General features: G+C 39.1%; 1 protein-coding gene and 1 non-coding gene across 10 annotated transcripts in view; one reads left to right on the forward strand and one right to left on the reverse strand.

Moving 5' to 3' along the window:
- Window positions 1-25,249, forward strand: part of LOC122571736 (probable nuclear hormone receptor HR3) — a 120,164-nt gene that overhangs the window by 57,147 nt on the left and 37,768 nt on the right. The window lies entirely within an intron of this gene.
- On the reverse strand, window positions 17,906-18,011 carry LOC122571891. The gene has a single exon (XR_006318284.1). It is a non-coding gene; the product is annotated as a U6atac minor spliceosomal RNA (small nuclear RNA).

The raw sequence follows: 25,249 nt of genomic DNA on the forward strand, positions 1-25,249 counted from the left end.
CGACGGACAATGGTCGAGCTTCTTCCTTCTCCCCTCGTTTCTTTCTTTTTTTTTTTTTGCTTTTTCACGTTTTCTCTTCTTTTTGTTCGTATCCGTCTCCAGCGTTTCTGCTGTTTCTTTCTCCTCATTCTTTGTTTTTCTTTTTTTCGTCTCTCTCTCTCTCTCTCTCTCTCTGTCTCTCTCTCTCTCTCTCTCTCTTGTTGCCTTTTAATGGACGTGCGTTGTTCACTCGATGCGACTTTAACGACTCGAGAATTTCAGGCGGAGTGGACGTTTCACGGAGAATGCAGAAGCAGATTGATGCGAAGACGGGTCGATACCGAGTTAAGCTCTTTATGTACTTTTTCGTTCCAATGCATTTTTAACCTTCGAAGAAAAGTGAAATTATTAACTATAGAACGTCGGTTAAATCGAAGAGTGAGATTTTCCCTATTCGATTATTCCGTTCCGTGGATTCGATTGGAATCGATCTCGCGGATTCATTGTCTTCGGGAGTAACGCAGCGACTTACATGTACACGGATGTTGTTTGTTTCGTAACAGATAAAAACCGATTGAGCGACAAGGCGTGTATAAACGACGGAGATAATTGAACGCTGAAACGAATGGGAATAGATGATTCGACAAATCGAGACACGAAGACGTAATAGGACGTTGATATCACACAATGGGTATTTATAAATATCCTCGGCCCGATATCAAATATTTACCACTTTGTTGAACATTTCGAGAAAAAATATTAACATACTGTGGCTACATTATATCAGGTTTAATGTACCATAACGAATTATGCGGTACATAATACAATTACATCGAAATATTATGATATCGGCTAAAATATTCGCGGTAACTGACGCGTTATATAATAATTTTATTCAAATAATTTTAGAGTCCCAGAATCGATGATTCAAATGGTTTATAAATTTCCATATAACGATTACTCTGGTAGCATATATATTAATATATATATATATATAGGAACATCGAAATAGCGTAATATCGAGAAACATGTTATAATTAATGAATTGTATAATGCAAGTACATTATTCTGGAGATTCCTCAAATTTTTATACAATTACTCTAGTAACGTATAATCAGAAATTTATGAATTATTCTCAATCGCGTTTTATACTCTTCAATCTTTCATCCGTTCATCGCATATTATTCTAACGGATTATGTGCATAACCGTATTTTGATTAATTTATTCCATTTCTTCAGCATAAATTCACCAAAATGTCTGCAATTCGTACTATCTAAAATGCACAGACATTAACGAATGTCCTATCTATATTCACGAATGCACAAACACACTAATCGCATCTTCAACATTTAATTCTGGTCCCTGATCCATTTTCCATCCGATCATATTTCTCTTCTTAAATTAATAACATAAATTATAATGAGAATTTCTAGATTACGAAAAATTTAATAATTACGTTTCAATTTTTATTAAAAACGTTTTAAAACTTACATTTTGAATTATCAAATTATGCTGAATTGAAAATTTCTATCATATATTATTTAATTATATTTTAATTATATTTTAATTTAATTATATTATAGACTTTTCGCTGCAAAGGATAAAGACTATCCAGTTTTTCTACCCATAATTTCTTTACTTAAATTACTTTCTATCAAAAGCAATCTGTTCATCAAATCAAATGGCCAAATGTCTTTTAGATACTCTATATAAATTCGCCGCAATATCTCCAAGTACCTTGCGTTCAACGTTCTCAAATTCTTTTACCTTCTCACCCTTGTATATTGTTATTATAGAAATTTCTATAGAAATGTGAAGCTAGTGACCACGAATTCCATGTCGATGTTTTCCAAGGCACGCATTCCCGATAAATGCCGAACGGTACCTACACTCGGAACGGCACGTACAGGAAAGCTCGATACTGCCATTAACCATAGGTCAAGCGATATTGGCCACGGATATGGGAATCGGTGAAAAACAAGCGGCGGCACCTTTCGACGAATAGGAAATTGCAAGGATACGATGTGTACGCGGCCGGTTGACGGGAGCAGCGCTGAATCTCCTTAAAGCGAGATATCTCGATATCGTGAAACCTATTGTCGGGCCAACACGGTGTGCTTCCACTTACGATCACGTTTCTAACCTTTGCACCTCAAGATCATCTGTACCGTGAACGATATCAGCCCGTACGCGGGCGTTTATGGTAAACGTTATATAGACGAAGAACAAAAAACGTATATTATTAGTAAAAAATATGAAATTACTGATTTTGTTATTAATTCAGAATTAACGCTACATTATTGGTAATATCCTTAGTTTGCAAATTTTTTATATTAACGATAATGGTCATTTTCTTTACGTAGATAATTTTCTTTCTAAGTTTTTGATTAAAGAGTTTCCTAAGCCGGCAGAATTTTAAGCTAACATTTTCATAAATTTTTGGGATCTATGGATCACGCAGTGATTTAAATCTTTTAGTCAATTGTACATGGATCGTGAATCGTTGGATTGTTTTTTTATCGCTTGGCTAATTATCGATCGACGATTCTCTAACGGAACATGGTGTGAAATTACAAAGTAGCCAGAAGGGATCGTGATAGGGAAGTAATCGCGAGTTTCATGGGAAAGAAAGTCCCGTTTCTGTTTCTTTCGTTCGATTGTGGGAATATGAAGAAGAATGTCGAGGGGAATGATGTTTGCTGCTTTTGAATCATTATCGTTAGACATTATAATTTAAATGGCTAAGCCTATAGGGAGAGCTTGTATAAGATCCTGTACTTACTCGTATATTGTAATTAACTTACTTTATTTATTGTACTTAGTTACTGTACTTATAAACTTCTAGATTTATAAATGGTAAATTATTAGATCAATAATAAAAACTTGAGTTTTATAGGAATCTCCAGTAACACAAAAAAATTTAAACAATATTTCCATACTTCATTTCTCAGAACTCAGTTGACAACTTTAATGCAACCACTTTCCCCATTATTATCTTATACCTTAAATACAGATAATAACGCTTTACTATCACCTCTTGTAAGTCGATCTAACACAAACATGTACTCGGTTGAACCATTTAAATCCTATATCGTAGACCCTTTCTACGCTATGCGCTAGCGTGTATGTTTTAACAGGTGAGTCACAAAAAGTAGAGTACCACGTGGCCCGTGGCGAAACATTCGGAATGAAATAACAATCGAGCCGCGTTATCACGGGGGAAAGTTCAATATTTAAGCGTGACACGAAGGCACTGATAGGAAGGAAGATTATCGACCGCCGATTCCCGGTCGGGCCATTGCTATGTTGCGATCTGATGTAGGGCAGCATCGCAAAAACGGCACTCTTGGCTCGTCACCACACGTTACCAATTTAGATGTGTCCATTTGAACGCGTCTTTGTACGCACGCGGAGTCGTTAGACTCATTAGCGAGCTGCGAGCTAAGGTGTATCGAGTGTAAGGTGTTCGATTCCATCTACTAAGGAGCTGCAAAATTATTTTCTTAGATCCATTCTCGACTTGTTTGAAGGATACAGCTCAATTTCTCATACGTTTTGTGGGAGTACAATCTTCAAAAAGTATCTATAGCTGCCTGATTTAGTATTTGGTGGTAGCATTGTGGTATTTAATCCTGCTGTGGTACTCGAACCTTTTATGTGTTGACGAGCTTCAACGAAAAAAAAAAAACGATTTTTAATGTTTTAAGAATGTTTCGAATTTAAGAAGATTTTCAGAGGTAGAAAAATACGATTCGGTTTCTACCAAATAATGCGATTTTATTGCCATTTTTATAACTTTGTTTTAATAGTTTTGATAGCTTCGAGATATTAAGAATTACGCAGTTTGTATCATTATCTGCCTATTACTAGCTTTCTTTTTTATGTTGTAATTTTATTCGTAATATATATAATAAACTACTCAGTCCTAATACTTTTATTCCTTTTATACGTCCTGATTAAAAAAATATAATTTTCCCAATCAAATTGGAATTAACAATGAAATCTCAGATTTTTCCATTTTGTTTTAAAAAAGGTATCGGTGAACGAGTATTTTTGTGATAAAAAGGCATCGTTCAGTAATCAGTCGATCAGTAAAATGTTGCCGTTAACTGGTTCGCACAAAACGCGATCTCAGTACCCAAAGGCCACGGTTCTCACAGGCAGGCGCGAAAAACTAGCTTAACCGTGTTCCACGTCGCCTTCACCGCGAATTACGAATTCGCGCTTGTTAATCGAGCGATTAATTGCACTCGAATGCTTCTCAAATTGTCTGCTCGCATTTTCCATCTGTATATCTCTCGCCTCTCCTCTCATTTTTCCTTTGAAATATCATGTTTCGCGAAGGCCCTCCCAGCCTAAAGAAAAAAGGGAAAGAATAATAAAAGACAGACGTATCACGTCTAAACTGGAAAAATGGGTTGGTGGACCGCGGTAGTAGTGACGGGACGTAAATGTGAGCCAGAAACGCGAGCATAGAATCCTCGGGAAAGTCGCATTGTACCGATTTGCAGGAGAAAAAATTCACGACAGCGCTGCGAGAGCAGGTGTCACGTCAGAAGGTAAAACGGAGAACAGGGACGAAGAATTGAATAGACAGAGAAAGAGAATCAGATGCAGTATTATGCAACCAGAGCTATGGCATTACATACACGTAGTATATAACGTTTTCGACTGCTCTTTTCTCTCTTTTTTTTTTGTACCTTGTTTTCTTCTGACCGTTGTAAACGTAACAACGTTCGTCACGTTAAATACTTCAAGCAGTTTTTATCACACGACAACATTTAGCAAACTTGTCAAACCTGACTTCAGTCAGTGAACGGTTTGAATTCATCGATCGATAGCAATTAATGGATGAATTTTTATGATTCTGTGTGTACTAAATCGTTTTCGTTGGAGAGTTTGCGATTTGGGAGATTCTTTTTAATGAAGAGAAAGCGTAGGGAAATTATTTCATTATGGCGAAGAGTGGAGGCAATTCGTAATGATCATTCATGAACTTGTCGTATATACTGTAATATTTCATAACGGTCTGTATATCTTTGAAAATGACCGAATGTGGAAAAGACAAAGGAGCGAGAACATTGTGAGCTTGAGACGAACGATAAGATTGCGTAAGGCGAGTCCGACGGCTATGACTACGACTTGACTCTTGGTATGACGTGATCACCATACAACCATGATCATTAAGGTCTGCAGCGTTCCGACACGAATTGTAAAGTTAGAATAATGCTTCGTGGCATTGCTCTAACGGTTTCCCGGTATTTTTAGCGGTGTCGTCCTAAAACTGTGGGAAAAGATGGACAATATGATCAAGCTTCTACACAAATAACAAATAGCACGTTTATCTCGAATGCGTCGCACGGATAATTTTATAATAATAATCCGATAAGCATGTTACATATATATATATATATATATATATCGATATCGTAACTGAGTTAAAACGGTGTAACACCGTCAAGCTTTTAATAAATATCGCGGAAATCCTCTTCATGGTATCTATGTTTGTTTATCGATGTTTAAAGAGACAAGATTGTGATAGCGCAGTCGCTTTCGATCAAATTACCTCTGCATCGCTTATATCATATCGTTCATATACTTAGTCGTTTAAAAATTCTTGAAAGAAACAAAAAATGTTATAAAGCGTTCTTGAAGCTACTCGTCGAAATTATTAACTTTTATTTATTCCTTGAATCAATTTGGTACGTTATGATAGAATCAGTTTTACATTTTTCCATAAAAGATTTTGATTTTTCATCTTTTCATTAATATTGATTTTTAATCTGCTGACCAGAGATGACTAATTCGTCTTCAAGTTAACTCTTCATTTGGACTATCAATCTCTCGAACAAAATAATTTCTTTATTTAAAAATCCTACCTAGCATCTTACTCCTCCTAGAAATAAGTTGTATCATATTTATATTTACAAGGACTGAAACGAATCCAACTAAAATGTTCTTTGTCAATGTTTAATTTCAAAACCACAGAAGTTCTTCCGCTTCAATAAATCAAGACCCACTCACAATCGAAATCAGCGATATAATTTTTCAAAAAAAAAAAAAAAGAAAGAAAAAATAGAACATCATCGAAACTTATCAGTATCTTCCTTAAAGCTCCTACGTCACAATATGTTCCCCAAACTCGTGCAAACTACCCCCTCCATCGCTTCGCGACCATTCGCCGACGTTACGTAACGAAACAATTATATCGTACGTACGTCAGCGTTGCGTATAATTAAAGTTCGATTAAGCCCGTTACTCTTTCCTCGAAAGCCGCCGGTCGCGAAACTGAAAAAGGACGAGAGAGGAAAGAAGAAAGAAAAAGAAGAGAGAAAAAAGGAAAAAGCGCGCCACGGGAAAGTTTCTGCAAGTCCATCGGTTGGTGTAGAGTAGCGTGGCGAGAAGTTGGGCTGGGCAGGGCAGGGCAGGGTGCAGGAATCGATCGTCGTGTTTACCCGGCAGCCGCGTCGCAACGCTGCGGGTTTCGTCGCGACGCGCGATTTCGCGCTCGAGTACGCGAACTTCGCGTTTTCGCGGTTCTCGTCTCGCGCCGCGATTAGGAAAAGAGAGGGGTCGCTGCGTTTTACGTAATCGCATCCTGTGTGAGTATGACAGTCGGATCTCGTGTAAACAAGCGTTCTCCACCGGTTGGTACGCAACGCCGGACCGTAGGAAAACTTGGGGCGAGAACGCACGATTTCCCGCGGGTCTCCGCGCGCCGCCGCGACGAAAATGCGTGTGACGTAATCGTGTCATGCAGATTTTGCTCCGCGTCGCCAGTCGCCTCGCGAACTATGAACCGCTATGAATCTTCCTCTTTATGCTAAATTCCCTCGATAGTCGTAAAGTTGCTGGATAATTTGTAGATTTATAACAGAAGATGGAGCACTCGTGTTTTATTTTTGTTTATGATTATATGAATTTTAGAGATGCTTATTGCGATGTGCGATTGCCATCAGTGGTCGTAATTTTATGAAAATTGTAAAATGACCAGGAATGTACTTTATATCACGTATTATTTGATAACGAATGTTTATCTATTTACGAGTAGTTTAAAGGTGTAAGGATATACATAATATGCTTCCAATATTTATATACATATTTTATAAAATACTGGAAATATGGTATTCTTTATAATATTTAATGAATTTGCTTGAATTTCACTTCTTTAGTTACGTTGTAAGCGCATACAGAATGCACAGAATACATATAATATGCAGCAATATATAAAATATTCAGAGTATAATATTCATTGTGATATTTAGTAAATGAATCTTTGCTGAGATCCAATATTTTTTAGTTACTCTGTGAAGATACAATTCACAGAATAAATATAATATATGAAGATACATAAAACGTCCAAAGCACAGCAGGTCTTATAATTATTTAATGTGCGAAGCACATTTTCGCTTACATTTCCTTAGTTGTGTTCGTAAAATTCAGTTCTATTCATTTCTACCGTTATGTTCATAAAAATATGTATTTGTATAAAGATTCACAGTTTAATTATTATATAAAAAATTCTTCTTTCCTTGTATCATTGATAATTAGTCTGTCTAACTACTATGGTCCTATATCACTGCTAGATGTAGTGCTGCGGTCATAAAAAGAATGTAACATTGTGTCCAGTAACTATTAACATGTTCATTTTAATGAATACTAACAAATATTTAATTGATTGATTCATCAAGGGCTTGGAAACTTACACATAGAATTTTTATACAAACTTGCTGCAATTCACATATATACCTACTTTGTGCTATTCATGCAAAGCTAACAAAGCATTAAGTTCATTAGAGGTGAGCAATGACGGTATGTTGTTGCAGAACGTTCTCGACAAATTAATTAATTATCATACACAGCAAAGATAAAACACCGTAATAATTAGATGTAATTAGTAGGTCGAAGTTGAAAACTTGTCAATGAATGTTTTTCTACGTAGTGTGGAAATATCTAGTCAAAGATGATTTGTTCGTATTTGAGTGAAACACTATGTATTTTGTTGTTAATCTTTTTTTACATACATAACGTTCTGTATAATTTAATCTAAGATACGAGTATCGAGTAGGAGAAATTTCTTTAACTTTGTAATCACGCGCTATTTGTACTACATATCTATATTATGTTAATGAAATAGAATTTATTTCTCGAATACTTCACGTGAAGCATGAGCGTATTAATATTAATACTCTCTGTTCGAAAGGAATTCCTTCGATTCTTCGATCATACGCGTCCCAGTTACGCGACATAATAAAACTATGCGAATCAAAATCTCATAGGGCTTAAATACTCCCTTAATGTCTGTGCTTCTATTTTTTCGCATTGCTTGCGTTTCTTTTCACGCGTATATTACGTTCTATGAAAAAAATACTCGAAATTAATTTTTATTTGATTTACGTATTTTATATGAGAACTTTAAAAAGTAAAACATTTAGCAAAATTATAATCCGTGAAAGCTACAATAGCTTTTTTAGCAAAAAAAAAACATTCTCTGATCGCTAAAAAAACGTGAAGGTCGGAACGCAATCTGTGATTTATCGAGAATTAGACGTTCAAGGAAGGAGGCGTTGCGTTCGCTCAATTTCAGCAATACTTTTAACGCGGCAATAAAATCGAGGAAACGATCAACCAACACAGGAGAAGCACGTTGTATCTAGGATTCAATGAGTTACGTCCGCACGAATCACGCTCATATGACATCAGCAGTTTTTAATCGTTAATAAATGAATTAAGACAAAATGAATGAAACACCAAATTTTATAGATGTTTGTCAAAAATATGCATTTGCAACATTGATACTCCTTAGACAATGGGGAGATGTCGAACGAATATACATAAATTTTATTCTTTATGAAAGGTAAACTTCAATCGGTAAGTTAAAACAAAAACTGATTTCGTAATATGGTTTATTTATAAAATACTTTATAGTATAAAAATGATTTAAACTATTCGAAGTTACCAGAAAAGATGCTTACACACGTGGTCATTTATTTATCATGCTTATACAGGAAATCTTTGCTTCTAAAATATCTCGTAGACGATAATCGATGGGGATTAGAAAATTTTCGATAGCTAATCTTCTTCAGATTGAACGTAAGTAAATTCGCTTCCAGTCAACGTTGATTCATTTTAGCCTCGTATGTTGATGTAAAATTTTTCTAGTATATTCAGCAAAATTCGCAGCATATTACATAGTAGACGAAGTACAAATAAAAAATTCAACTATTTTTTCTAAACCATCGAAATACGAATTTTCATAAATTTATGAAATATAATAGAATCGTTTTATTTCGAAAGAAAATTTATAATACGGTTATAATACAGATTTTTACTTTAAACGTGATATTTATTGAAATGACTCCATAATAAGTTCTTCGACAGATAATACAATTTAGTTTTCCCTGTAATGTACACGATTGATACGTGTCAACTTCGTTTCTTGATCACAGCGTTACATTCTTATTTATCTCTATACTAAATGCTAAGTATGTATTCACGAAGTAAGTGGCCGGGGACTTATGAATAGTAGCATACATAAGTACATTTATTCCCAATGGTTACTGGCTAGATGAGCGACTACGCTTTACATCGACTAACAATACTGACAACCGTGTCGTCGATCTCCAATAGCGCGGCGGCGGCGGACCAATAAAAAGAGCGTGCTTTCATGATAATGCGCGGCATGACGCAAAGTTTCCCGCTGCATTCACGGTGTTCCGTCTCCTTAAAGCGGCTCTCGTTGTTTTGCACGAACCTCGTTAAATCATGCTGCCAAGGTAACCCTAGACGTGGAAACTCACGGCTACTGACGTGCTCATACTTCGTCGCACTGGCACTTTCGATCTTCACCGTCATAACTTACAAGTAAAGTCCTTTATATCACTTTCAGATGTACAGTAGAATTCAGTCGCGGGACAAATAGTTCATATAATTAGATATCATATAATAAGAATTCATTGGTTCTCCCCACAATCTATATTTTTACGTTCGTATAATAAGAGTTCAGATATAAATATATTCAGCCATATATTTAATAAGACACTGACAAAAATTTCGCTCGAATAAATGAAGTTCATATAACAAGATATCTTGTTTTCACTTGTTTTAATTTCATTAAAATTCATTAAAACATGTTCTATTAACATAGCTTTCCAGTGCAAAATTTCAGCGATGCTTCAATCTTTATTGCAGTTTCAATGCAATGTATTTGATAATGAAAAATATGTACGTGGTTGTGCATTTCGATCGTCTAGAATAGAACTAAGCAGCTTTTCATTGGAAAAAATGTCGCTGGCACAAGGTCTCAGTGGATACTCAGGTGTGTCGATCCGAAGATGCGAACCGCGCGACGTTCGAGACCAGAAACATAAATAATCCTAGACAGGGACTCTTGGTGTAGGATGCTAGTCGACCGAGTTGCCTAGGAGAGTAGTAGGAGAATAGGCGAGAAGCAGGAGAAAAAAAAGATCGAGGAAATCGTTGGAACGTTCAGGCAGCAACGTTCGCGGCATCGTGTTTCCTCAATTAAGTCTGGGCAAGGGAAAAGGGAAGCTCGCGTTCGCGGTGGATCGTATCGATCGACGTATCCTCCGCAAGCGGCGAAACGCGTGCTCGCGACCGGTTATTTTTACCGTAATTCGCGGCGGACGTGAAATTTAAAACGCAGTTGGGAGATGCGCGAGCGTGTCTTGGATGCGCCACGCGTCTTTCGAACGCGCGATTTTAGAAAATCAGAAAGTTATTTCGATAAACAAACAAACTTATCTATACGTGAATTACACGTTGATATACTTTTTTTATTCAACGAACAGTATTATTCAACGAATAGTAATTCGCGTAATTTCCGTTGAATTCTACCGTATGACGAGAAAAAGAATGGGAGACGGAAAGAACGAAGAATCGGCGGCGAAATCGCGCGGACAGAAGCGGCGAGTGAGAACCGCTGCGCGAGCAGCCTTGGCTGAAGTTGTCGAACCCGCGACCCAGTTACACGCTCGTACCAACACAACCGCGTATCTCACCCACACCTCTCGGAGGTGCATGCACTGTGCAGTGCACGCCGATGCGCGCACAATTCCCCTTCTCTTCTCACCCTTCGCCATCTACTTCGTCCCTCCACCCTCCTCGCCGTCCCTCTCTTTCACTCTTTTGCACCCTATTCACCCATCTTTTTCTCGGCCCTCTTCTTTCCACTATCCTACGTTGGTCTCCCTGATTCCCTCTTTCTCCACGTTTTCTCCGTCTTTCTCCCTGCATTTTCTCTCCCTTGCTGTTTCCCATCTCCCTCCCTTTCTGCTACTCCTCCGTTTCTCCGTACTCTCCTCTCGTAGCTTCTCGCCGTTTTCTATGCCTCCTTCTTCCACTAACACGATGCTTTTATCTCTCTCATGAGTCTACCGGTCTTCGTCCGACTAGATGACTCCGTCTCTGTCGTGACACGGGGTTCTCTCTGTATCACTCGCTGTTCCACTCCCACTACTGTTCAGCAGCCCCTCTTCGAGTTCACGCCGCAGCACCAGCATACGCATGTACGTATCGTCATCGTCGCGCACTTTCCTCGACTTTCGTCGTCGTCTTCGCCTTCGGTGCACAGAGGAGCGCGGAATTGCGCGGCTTCACGCGCTCCCGCTAATCTTTTTGATACTCTCCGTCAGTCCCAGGCGTGCGTTCAACGATTCAAGTATTTACTTGAATCGTTGATTATCTAATCGTCCTTTTTGTTTCTCCTTTTTCTATCTTTTCTTATTTGGATAGAATGCTAGTGGATTTGAAAGTAGATCCATAAAGTGGTCAAGAGGTAAAAAGGTTCTGTAAAAAGAAGTTATTTTGAAACGAAGACTAGCGGTGTGACAAGCTATTAAACAAAATTCCGGAAGCCCATAAATCTAAATAGAATTGCATTACACATTAATAACAATACATAAATACATAATTTAGTATGATATAGATATACCTATTACGAACGTTACTTTTAAAATATACATAAATAAGCATAATCTTGATTTAAATATTGCGTTCATTACCAGACTTATCAAACTCGAATAGCAATATTATTAATAATAAATAATGAATAATTTTAAGCAAAGACGATTGGAAAAGGCATCGACGGTCAAATATTCAAGCATCAGTGGACAATAATATCCTAACAAATTCTTTAAACAATTAACCACCATCGGTGAACCTAAAATAAACTCTTCTGCCACGGTTAGCAGGTACAAAGCGATTCTGCCACCGTTCAAATAATTACCTCCAGTAGAAAGTAAAGCAAACTTCTCTCGCGTATTCAATGATTACAAAACTGCGCTTCGCTGTGCATGCAAACGAAGCCAAAGATCGCGGGATGAAAGCAACCGGCGAAGAAAGAGCAAGCTTTTTTTAACTCGCAGTCACCCTGTTCCGCGATTCTTCGCCGAAGACGCGCTCATAAAACGTCACCACAAACCAGTGATTCGTTACGCCGCAACGTTATCGTTGCATCCATTCCCCTTTACGTAATCCGATCGCCACGAATCATCCACGTCGTACTATTGCAAACTGTCACCTCGTTCACCTAGCCGAGATGCAAATTATACTCAAGAGGCGATATTCCGATCGTAACGCGATAGCAGCGGGTTATCCTCTTTTGCGGGCATTTATCAGTTTCTTACATTGTAACTAGCCTATCGTGACGATATAATGCCCGTAAGCGTGTGCACGTCGTCATTGTCCGCTTTCCACTCGACTTTCCTCGATGTATCGTCATCCAGGCCTCGTCTCAGACGGTTAGCTACGCTCGAGCGTCGCGGCAACCGGAGCGTTATTAAAAGTACAAACAATGCTCGCCTCTTCCGTGAACGTTTGCATGCGACAACTTTGCGATTTCGAAGAACCAAGGGCTTCAAAATACGTTCGAATTTTTTACCCCCTACTGTTTTCTCTATTTCTTTTCTTTTTCTCTGTTGGAAATGAGATGATGTTCAAAATACACGTAATAGTAAAGTTCGCGTCCGTGAGTCACAAACTTTCTGAAATATGTTCGAATATCGTGAGCGGTTGGATTTGAATTTCAAAGATATCAGAGATACACAGTATCGAGTGATATAAAGAGGCGAGGGGAGGAAGCATGGACGCATACACGTATATACGGGGGCCGACCGATGCAGGTCAGTCGGTCAGAGCTGAAATTTTCAAGATAAACAGTGGCGGTGATTGCTTTTTTCAAAATTCATGTCTCAATCCATTTTCACATAAATGTCAAACACCGCGCGATCTTTCGAACGTTGGCTCGTAGCCCTTTTAAGAAACCCTTAGGTTCTTCTCATTTTTAAAAATTTCGAATATACAGATACTAAATATTCGGACTATAAACTAAATTTCCCGTTTCTTTTTCTTCTTCCTTTCTCTTGAACATTCATCTCAATCCAGAAGATCTTCGTATTCTCACGACTCGTATCACAACCTTTGGGCGATTGTTTCTATTTCTATTCGAATCACTCCGGCAGTTCTTCGTTTCTTGAATCGCGTCTACTACTTTGTGTACCCGTAGCTTCTGTTCTAAAAATTTCTATGTCTACGCCTGGCGCAGCAAGCCTCATCGTGTTGACGTATTAACGAGACGGAAAAACTAACCGGGAAAACACGTAGACGCGTTGAAAACACCGGGTAAACATCGCGTGCAAGAAGTGCGCTCGTCCAGTAATCCTTTCATCAAACGTGCAAAACGACGCGGCGCATCGGGACCACGCTTTTTGCCGGCTCTTTCTGAACCAGGTATTTCGTAGCTTTTAATGAGTTTTACAATTTCACGTTTCCGCGTTCCCTTTGCACGCCTTGGAAATGACACGATATAAAATCCAACGGGAAGGGAGATTTGGTACCGTGATAATAAAGCTCCGCGAGCAACTGCGGATTTGAAGATTTCGAAGTAATTTAAAAGAAGAGTTCGGAAATTGGATGTGACATAAAATAGTTGTTGAGAATGTAAAAATAGGTGAATTTGTATTAACATCGCTTTGCTGCGTGCTTGATGCACATGAAATAGCTAATTTTGCAAATATGTAAATAATGGCAGAATTTAATGTTACAATTTCCAATGTTACAATTTATAATATATGCAGATATAGCCAATATAGATATTTTATGATAGATGTTATTTCGCTGATAAAATTCGTAAATATATAAAAAGATGATAGTTAGAAAATATAAGTCAATAAGTCGTTTTATGTACATATAACATCGTAAAATTATAGACTGACATGTTTGACACGATTTTCCGACGTCGGACAACGTCGTCAAACTTCCGGATATGAAAACTACATAGCTACTACAAGATTGACCCGTTGTCGTTCCTCCGCCGTGATTACTAAGTCCGTGCGAGTTATTTTGAGATAATCAATAGAAGCACCTTTGTTCTCACCCCGTAGAAGTCGGACATTTACCCGATTCATTCGAGTTATTTCTCGTTTGCGAAACAACTCGATCGATTTCCGTCGTTACGAAAATCTTCGTTCTTCAATCTACCAAACTTATTAAAATATCTTCCATAAATACTATCCAACGTAAATTATCATTTCGTTTCTATGTTACTTAAAATTCGGGATAAAATACATACATTTGTGAAAATTGGAAAATCGGTTCATAATGATGTTTCATGATTAATTATTGGAAACGATATCAGCGTTCATAAAGTTACGAGGTATTTAATTATCGAAGATGTTCTCGTGTAGTATATAATGTAGCGCCGAAATATAACGAAATGCATCAGTTTTCGCTCGTGTAATCGTATTAATGGCCCGTGCACATTAATGTGAGATATTAGATTTTTCAGTGAATATAGACTACTATACACGAACACGCGTGGATCAATATCTAATATTAGACTGATAACTTTATGCCCGTCAACGTACGATACTTTTCTCATCTCAGATATACATTTTCAGTCGTGATAATTATTTTCATAATTTTTCTATATTTGAATAATATATCGAAAATTCTAGAGAAAGAAAGAGCGCAAAAGTAGCTAGTGATATAAGCAGCTTTCTGACAGACACCACCAATAAAATAATTGTTTAGTTTCTACTTTTACTATCACATTCCGCGCTTAAAATATCACGTGGCGCTTGGACGATCGCTAGGCGATATAATAAAACGGACAAAAGCAAACATCGCTTCATACACTGTTTTCTTTTTCTTTTTCTTTCTTTATCGTTAAAACTCTATAATCTCCTTATACGAGTAGCTCGAATTTTTTCAATTCTTGATCTAATTGCATATATAAATCTATTTTTAAAAAACACAATTTTAAAAATATTACGTAGCTATATAGAGAACTTTCTTGTCATCGTGTAACAGAGAACGTAAAACCTATAATGCTAAATTTGTTACGGAATAATATCAGATTAAACTCATTCAAACTTCGACATAGCAAACAAAAAAGATAATTAAGATTTTCTTTTTAATCTCGGAACATCGTGAACGATTACTGATATATTTAAATTACAAAATTCCACGATGAAGCGTCTGTGTTGTGACAGTGAATGGAAAGAAGTTTCCACGCGAAAAACAATAAACGTACAGGATACATCTTGCGAAAGTTCACAAGCGAATCGTAAGCGTGCCATTACGCAATTCAATATCGATACCATTGCGAATATATCGGGACTGGTGCGTTCGGAGCACGTTCATACTTCCCAAGGAAAAGGAACGTATCGCAACGATAAAATCGAAGGAAACGTTAATACGTGCTCCTTTCTTTTTTCTCTCCACTTTTTCGCCTTCCATTCCTTTTTTTTTCTTTTTGCCCGTTTCTTTTTGTTCTCGCACAATGCGGCGCAATGATTCGCATGAAATAAAGCGTGAGAGCATGACGAGAGCGAAGCGTAGGCGGATTAGGCATGTTGATATGTGAGAATCGACTAGTCGTAGGCGAACGATCGGCGTAACGTTGATTGCAATTTTACATGGGAACCTCATAATGCCTGTGTTCGTCTGTGTGCTCGCCAACAGATAATCCTGCAACTTTATGATACCCGAATGACGTTGTCGTGTTTCACGGGCGCGCAACGTATCGCTTTGTATTCCGTTTCAAAGCTTTACTACCATTATGAGATCCGAATTTTTCCAAATGTTTACTGTAAATTGATATACAGTGATTCGTGAAAATTTTTATGAACATATTCTGCGTATTGTATTAAACTTCTTGAAATTTCATTAGCACTGTAATGGGATACGACTACCGTGATTATATTCGTAAAATTTTGAATCATTCTGCAAATCTATATGCGTCACAGGATTTATTACAAACATAATTTATGGCATGGAGTAATCGGTACATATCATGGAGTGTTCTTAAATATGCAATTAGTGCCGGAGATAGAATTACTAAAGTTTGTGGCTTCAAATACTTTTATGATCTCTGTAAAATGTATATTTGCAATAAATATCTTGCAATTTCCATGTACATGTTCAGTTTTATATTAAATTTTACCGATATAAGTATAATAGTGTGAATCAAGTTACAATGCTAATAAAATTTTGGAACGTTTTGTGCAAAAACACACAATAAATGTTCATAAAGAGATACTTTTGTAAACTACTGTACACACGTAATCGATAAATTATCGCAATTCAGATCTCAGGACGGTGGTGGTAATGAAAAGATCCGTGTGTTACATGATTTACAGATATAAAGCACACAGAAAAAAAGTTAAGCTTAGAACAGCAAATGACTGATAGCTCGTTCAACGTTTAACTGGATTTAATGAATTAGGCAGAAGGTGCTAATAGTTGGACAATAAATTATAGCCAACTTGTATTTCTTCTTTATCTGGATACGAGCAGTGTGATTTCTTAATCTGGTCGTTAGGAATGGTAGATAAGGGCATCTTAATTATTCTGCCTGGTTTTTCAGCATACAGGCCAGTAATAAATTGCATAATAGCAAGCATGGTGATTCGTTTTCTTACGTTAGAACGTATATTTTACCTGAGAAGGACTAATAAAGTAGTGCGTTTAATAGACGCATTGCGTGTGCTGGCTTTTCTCTTGCTATTGCATAAAACACTGGGTTAATCTTATGGTTATGCGATGTGATATTCGCAGCCCAATTTCGATCAACGATTCCAAGTTTCACTCGTAATTTGTACTAGTTTGCTTACTTTATAAATACACCCGCTTACCTTCCAGCTTAAGTGTTATTTAAGTTGTTAGAACAAATATCAATGTATTATGTATGTGTCAAGGTATTTTTGAATTTTCCTATTTATAATAACTGCTTTCGAAAAATAATTTCAAATTGGGGAATATAATCTAGCTTTAATTACATTAACAATTAATTACGCGAAATTAAGGCTATTTCCATCCACTGGAAATAGACATCGAAATGCCTATCGATTATTTATATGGAAATATTCGCAATACTAGCAATTTAGTATTTATTGCTTCCTCGCAATATTATTGATCAGTAAATTAACTCTGTTTTCGTTTGTAATTAACGAGCATCTGGATTATTGAAGTTTCATTTAACTTCGGATCAAGCCAGGATCTCTGATTTTCTACGGTGTTTTATTTCAGTTCCAGAACTGCAACCTCAATCAATGACATTAGTCACAATTATTGGCTAATTTATTTTACAAAGTAGTCATCAGTAGGTATAATGAGCCACTGCACAACCGACGGAATGTTTTATTCTGCAAAACTACGTCCCATTATAATTTATGGAGATAAATGATGCTTCTAACACGAATGAAATACGAAAAAACTGCAAAAGGAATGCGTTAAAATTACATATCAAACGAGTTACTTTATCCAAAACCGAAAACATCCCGTTCTTTCCAAACAATAATTATCTTTTTTTTTTGTTTGCACGTGGAGAAATCCTCATGGACACTCCGCTGCCGCTAATAACGGTAGCAGCAGAGTAGTGTCGGACTCTTACTAAGTAAAACTAAAAAAAATCTGGTAAGTGCCGCCGAAAGGCGACAGTGCCTTACCATTTATATATGTTCCATCCTTGTCTAGGGGAGTGCTAAACGTCTCTCCTTTCATACTACACAAACAATAATTATCTACGACAATACCAACAAAATTTCCAACGTCCTCAATCTAAACTATCCAACTCCACAAATATTTAACTCTATAACACTAATTTCTAATCTATTGTCAACATTATAGATGCCGATCATCTACTCACTGCTATCATCTTTAACTCGTATCACACATTATATCACGCTATCTTTTTCCCAGATACTTAAAAACATATCTTCCTTGTTAAACAATAACCGTAAATACCATGTAGGACCTATTCAGGTACCTTCGAACAATTCGAATAAAAATACTTTCGATCGAATGAATCTCAATTCCTTCGAAATGAATCATCTATCTTGGTCATCATCATCATCAAGAACAACAACAATAACATTGTCTGGGCGACACGGTTCGCCGCGGAGAATCCCAAACAGCCCGGCAATTCGCTCGAGTTGGCTGGCTTTCGTTGGTAGGATCCATCGCCAGGAAAAGTCTTCGTGGAAACTCGGCCCGCTATAAATATGTGCGCGTTCGATGAATCGACCGCGTGTGCCGCGCTGTTCCAAACAGTTTGCGCGCGGTTGTTGCGTACGTCTGGTCGCGCGCCGAATGCGAAATCGCTAGACGCACGCATACACGCACGCCACCATGCACGATCATCTCGCGAACGGTCGAAACGTTGGCTGCGGGCCGCGTCACGTTGCTTTCGTGTAAATCTCGCGATTAACGAGCGAGCAAGCGCGAGAGGCGGAAGCGCGAGCCGCTTTCCGATGAAAATGGACCCGCGCTCTCGTAGATGAGCACGGCAACGTCCTAGACGATTGCAAACCCGACGAAACGCGTTTTCTGCATCACACGTTACTAGATGAAAATTTAGTTGGAAGAAGGTGGTCGCTAAGAGTAGGATAATAGTACGTGACGTGGAACTTTGAAGTAGGGGTTTTCGAGTGAAATGGAGACGAAATTAAGGAGGAAAGCTAGAGGAGATGCAAAGTTACGGAGGTAATAGCGTTTGTATTCATTTTTGAAGGACTTTGGATGAAATTTCTATCAATTTTGTAGATCAGGTTTAAGCGCATTTTTTTGCCCGTACGTAATGTAATATTTTTCGTACTTGAATTATTGAGCTTAACGAATTTTTAATGTAAAATTTAGTAAGCAGAATCTTAGTCGACTTCCGTATTAGATAAATTTCTGGTGGAGCTACTGCACGTATTATGATTTTAGTTAATTTTGCATAGAGAATTTAAAATTATATGCATAAGGAATTGTATGCGGGAAAGAAGTTTCACTTCATACGAAAGTGGACAAAAACGACTTCTAGAGAAGAAGCTGTTTTGTACATTTTTAGGAGAACGAAGATAAGAGGGAGTTCCAGGGAGAACGGAAGATCCTTTACAGTCAAAGTTTTGATATCTCTTGAAAGACCGTTCGGCGGTAAAGTTTAAGCGGAGATTTAGAAAAATTTATAGTCGTAGTTTCAAATACTGGCTCTTGCGATACATTTCTGGAGCACAAAGTTATTTCTCGACTACACTCGCCCAGTGAATTTCGCACGGCGATTTTATTGGACCTATATTTCGTCGGGAGTTTGCTGACGTACGTATGTCGAATCCTTTAAAATCTTCTATCTATAACCACTTAGTGAAAAAGATAGTTTTCAGCAAGAAAAGCAACAAACATTTACGAAATCATTATTAGTAACGTTTAAGAGAAAACATGTATAAAATAATGTGTATATACATACGTATGGTATATGTATCTACATTTAAAACTAAATACAAAATTTTCGTGTTACGTACATTTAACTTAATGTAACAGAATGACGAATTTAAAATGAGTAATGTAAGAAATTATTATTTCCGTAACATCAAAATTTTAACTTTTTACAAATAATAAATATCAACAATGGGATTATATATTACGTCAAGTAAGATATAAAATTTACATGTAGGTAGCATTATATCCGATGATTATCTCGAATATAGAAAAATATGTCATAAATCGCCACTAATTATACACTTAGTCATAGTTATTAACCAAAATTAACGTTGTCCTTTGACTTTAACCAACCAGCCCCCGTATATTAAATAAATAATCGTATCAGATATTATCGAACAAAATTAGCAACATACCGTTCCTCGTAGCGAAACAAATTTGTAATTTTGTTGAAACGGCGCTCATAAATATGCAAGATCGCACGTAACATGTGTCAAAAACGGCGGCGCTGAATATCATCATCTGAAATCGCATGGATCGAACGTTGCGAAGAAAACGAATAAACCGACTTCGTATGTAAATGCAAAACGGAAATTGATTCCTTCTTCGTTGGCTTGCATTTCGAATGGTGACATTTCGATGCGCCGGTGCATCCGCGTTCGACGAGCGCCACACGTGAATATGTACTCGTCTGATAGCCTGATGCATCGTACGACAATCTGTCGGTCGTCGATGGTCGTGTGCTCGACCGATAAGATCGTCATCGGGCTTTTCGAGTTTAACGATCGGAGCATGGGGTAATTAAGCGAGCAGGCAAGATACGTCGTTGTATCTCGGATCGGTTCTGCTGATCGAGAACCCGCGTTTTAGGTAGCAGAGACACCGTTCGACAGTTAATCGATTAATCGACCGATTCGCTCGGCCAATTAACCGTTTCGATCGTGTAGGAACGTGTAGACGAGTATCGGCGAGACGATTAATCAACTTTTTTGGCCGATTATCGTTGCCAGTCATGTTTTCCGGTAATTAAACCAAGAAGAAGCAGGATCGCGTAACGAGGATTTTTGATTCGGACAGCTTCTGGCGATTCGTCTAGCAGACGATGGAAGTGCGCTCGAACCATCGACGCGAGCCAGTAAGAACTAAGAGCCAGGCGTCAGACTAGTAAGTGGATTAGAACAAAAGTGCCGACTAACGTGTTTAATAATGAATATTTTATGATCAGTCGATTGTCAGCTGATCGATCAGTGCTGTTAATGGATTGCTCCGGTCAATTTAAACATACGCGGCTTTCATCGTGACAGGTGACGTTTAAGTAAGAGACAGTTACCAGGATGTCGGGACGAATACGCGAAAAATGGGGGTACGAGATGGTGGACTTGGTATCTTCGTAAGTCTTTCACAACGTTCGAATGTAGGTTCTTCATATCGGAGAGAACATAATTTATGAGAGAAAAAGGAGGCACGATTAAAACGAAGGGAATCCTCCAAGCATCCTCCATTGTCACAAGTGTGTACAGACACGTATCGACTGTTGGGACGATGTATATTCAGTGTGTGACACGCGGTCATGCAGATGCGGGCGAGCTTTCTAAATTTCACTGCAAGCATTCCGGAAAACGAGTGACGCGTGCCGGTCTTTCGTCAAATCGAATAAAGGCTATTGTACGCGTCGGCCGCGCGCAGACTAAAAATAAACGGAACTAAATGACGAGCGCGTTTTACTGACGCGATGTAAATCGTCGTGGTTGCGCCAGTTCCCGACAAAGACGTTTCAATTGCGCGACAAGTTCGACGCAACTTCCTGCCGAACTAACTGACTTCAATAAGCTTTCATCGTTGCAAAAACTAAAGTCGAAAAAGAAAGAAGGGAAAAAAAGGAGAAAAAAGCCATCAATTGCTCTCTGTTCGTGTCGAATACTTTTATTACGCCCGGCTCGTTAGTTTACCGCTGAAGCGCTGTACCAAAAAAGAAAAGAGAGGAAGAGAGAAAGATAGGAGGACCAAGTGAGGAAAGAAGGCTGAAGGATGGTCGGCTCTTCAGAGCCACTCGAAAGCTAAAGTCCCCTCCGTGCCGTTTCCTTGGGGACGAAATGAACTTCATTACGGATATTCTTCAAACGGGATCCCCGGAAAAAGGAACGACAAAGCTGAAAGGAATTAATTTCTTCGGTTGCAACTGGCTGGCTCTCTTTCTCTTTCTCTTTCTCCTTCTCTCTCTTAACGAACGGGACTCGCGTTTGGCGAACGTGAGAGAGTGCCGCATTAAAATCAATATGCCGTAACTTTAAATGACGGGCATCGACTGCGAAATGAAAAGCGACCATACAACACCAGACATGTCTGAAAAAAAGAGGAAGGGGGTGAACGAAAGATAATGTCGACTGATAAAGGTGTCGTTAGGCGCGAAACGTAATCGAAACTGGCGATTAATAACTCCACCCGACGGTTGCTAACAATTATCGGACGCGGTCATTAATATTGTTAACTATACGCGATATCGCGACGGTGTTCAAGGTGCTGCGACTCCTTTCGACATTCTTTCGTACGTAGGTGCGAGCACCGTGCAAATTATACACTATTGGAAGAAATACCTCGCATATGCGAGCCTACTCTCCTACGAATCGTTCCAGTCAGATATAACAACTAGATAAACACGAAACGACGCAGAGAAACGAGTTTCTTGTTAATTATACGTTCTAATTTTGTCTTTTCAGAAGATCGATAACGTTATAGTAAAATATTAAAACAGAGTGTGAGAATTTTTTCCTTAAATTTCAGGAAATTTATTTTATACTATATATTTCTTATTCTCTTTTAATAAGGTCATCAATTTTCATTTGATAGTAAGATCGTGGAGATCGTGAAGAAACGAGATATAAGCTCTTGTAAAAATATTATGTCGATTCTTTTGACAGCAAAACAGCATTGACACCCGGGCATGAGCAAAAAGGTAGTGGAATTCAGACGAGTGGTAGTCACGAGTGAGCAACGCTTCAGTGAGTCAGTTTCAAGTACAGACACACCGTACGTGCCTTTTCATATTTCAGAGATCCTCTCGGACCCTCCAATTTTCCTCGAATCACGAGTGCTACCGGCTCCCGAATTTTTTTAAATTATCGCTACACACGTCCTTCTCAAATTCTTTTTTTTTTACGTCGGGCGCTATCTAATTATGAAATGTAAATTCATAACTTTTTTCCCAATTTATTTTCTTTCAAATAACCCTGACATTTTCTTTTTCAACCCCTCTTTCTCCGTTTACATAAAACGGAAGAATATTCGAATTAATGTTGCTCCAACCAACAACGTAATTTTCTAATTAAAGTCATTTCTTTGGTTAACCGGTTTGTAGAACTGATACCAGACAATCAAACCCTCGTTTTATCAGCGTAACCTCTACGAACTCCCCCGAATCCTCTGCGACTCTCCTCTAACCTAACTCAAACACTAAAGCACGTATATTCTAATTAACAACCGACTTCCCATCTGTTCAATTTTCATCAAATTAACACCGATCATCATTGCTTTCGTCATCATCGAACCCATCCAATTCTCGCGGGATACTCAACAGAGAGTCGGTGCAAAGGAGAAGCGCATCGATAAATCGCCAAGGGAGAGGAAGAGTGAGCGAGAGCGCTAGTAAGAGACGGAAAGGTGTGTGTGTGAAACAGAGAGAGGTAGAAGAGAAAGAGAGAGAGAGAGAGAGAGAGAGAGCGAATGGCGCGAACAGCGCGCGAGTGGTGGCGAGTGCCGCGAGTAGCAGCGATGTGGGTCAACCGCGAGGCGACCGCGAGAGGCCCCGAGGGTCGCCGAGAATCGGCGAGAACGGCCGAGCGGCAATCACGTTGCGCGCATCTGGGTCACCGGCGTACTGGCGCATGCGCAGTTCCCTCCCTCGGTCGTTCACCGTTGACCAAGTTACTAACCTTCCGACACCCGGTCGCCAGTTAGCTTCTCGTATTGACCGCTGGAAAAACGTTGACTTTTCTCGCATGAGAAACCCGTCGGAGCTTTTCGTTGGCTCGATCAGAATCATAAGGGAAGCCGCGACCGACCAGAGAACGGTGAGCGGTGGCTAAAATGTCTCAAAACATGGTGCTTGAACGTTTAATATACCGTACAGACAACTCGGTAATAGACGTTAACTCGCGATCGAATCGACGCCGTGAGATATAACACGGCGATTAGTTGTCGTTTCATACTATAATCCTTGCAGGATAAACGCATTGTCGATAGACCCGCGCGTGTCCACGTTCGTAAAATCGAAGCGCTAACATAAACAGATAACATCGTCTGGAGGGACGGAAGGTAAATGGCATCAGGAAGAACGCGACCGCGCTTCGCGTTTATACAAACCTGCTCTTTTTTCAAGCGTTCGAGTTTTCGGATAGTAGATGTCGCTGGAAGATACGGTCTCTTACCGGCATGCACCGTTGCCGTGCCACAAAATATTCCAGCGATCGATTTTCGCAGCCAAAACTAGAAAATGCTGTGGGGCTCTACTCGAGATTTCCACGAGTATCGACGAAAAGCCTCACCGACTAACGACACGCGCCATAGTCTGCTGACGAATGAAAAAGTATCGAACGATCCGGAGAGCGTGACTCGGAGGGATGCGAATCGCGTCGTTGTTAAAGTCGACCGACGAGCAGAGATGCAAATCAGTCCCGTATTCGCGGCCGGTGCACCGACGTAGCATAGCCTGATACGATAAATTCGTGCGCGTAACGGACCACAATTTATCCGCGACGTACGCGTCCGCAGCAGAGACTGCGTGCGACGAAAATACATAATGAATGACCACGAAAAACGGAAGACAATGTTGAACCGGTTGAATCGGCTGATGCGTTTCCGAGCTATTCGCGTCCGGCCCGGCCCAAATTCAAAAATCTTTTCGAGCGATTTTGGCACCGGTCGACACCGTTGATCGACCGCCGCGCCACGCCGCGCCATGTCCATGCCGGCATCGCAGTGTCGCAAGCGTTGCCACATCTGAATTCGCTTAAGGAAACTGTAACGGTCATTCTTGTCTGTGCGACCGTGCGGGACTCCTTCGCAGTTGCGCACTGCGTGGCCCCAAGGGCCGTTTGCATCTCTCGTTCTCGCGTTAAATTATTACGTAATCCATGAGATCGGTCACTCTCGCGGATCACACCGGTTGCCTTTTATCGCGTTATATTTTGCCCCGTGCAGCCATGGAGACTGCATAGGCGTAGTCATAGTATCGAATCGAAACTTTAATATCTAAAAATAATTATCGGTAAATCGAAAAATCGGTTAGGTTAGGCATGTTCGTCTCGGTATAATATTCACGTTGCGTGGAATTCTCCGGGCTATGTATTAGTCAGTACCTTATTCCCAAAGATCATCACGCTATATTTTGTCCCGCGTATATTTAGGCAGCGATGCATGGGTGTAGGCGATGGAAACAGATCGGTGACTCGAATAAACTGCGTGTTCGTTATCTTGCCAGTGGATGAAAACGGCGTTCGATTCGAATTCCACGAAATTGCAGCGTACGGGTAAAATTGGTAGCTGCGGTTC

Source organism: Bombus pyrosoma, linkage group LG1 (genome assembly GCF_014825855.1).
Source record: "Bombus pyrosoma isolate SC7728 linkage group LG1, ASM1482585v1, whole genome shotgun sequence".
NCBI classification, from domain to species: domain Eukaryota; kingdom Metazoa; phylum Arthropoda; class Insecta; order Hymenoptera; family Apidae; genus Bombus; species Bombus pyrosoma.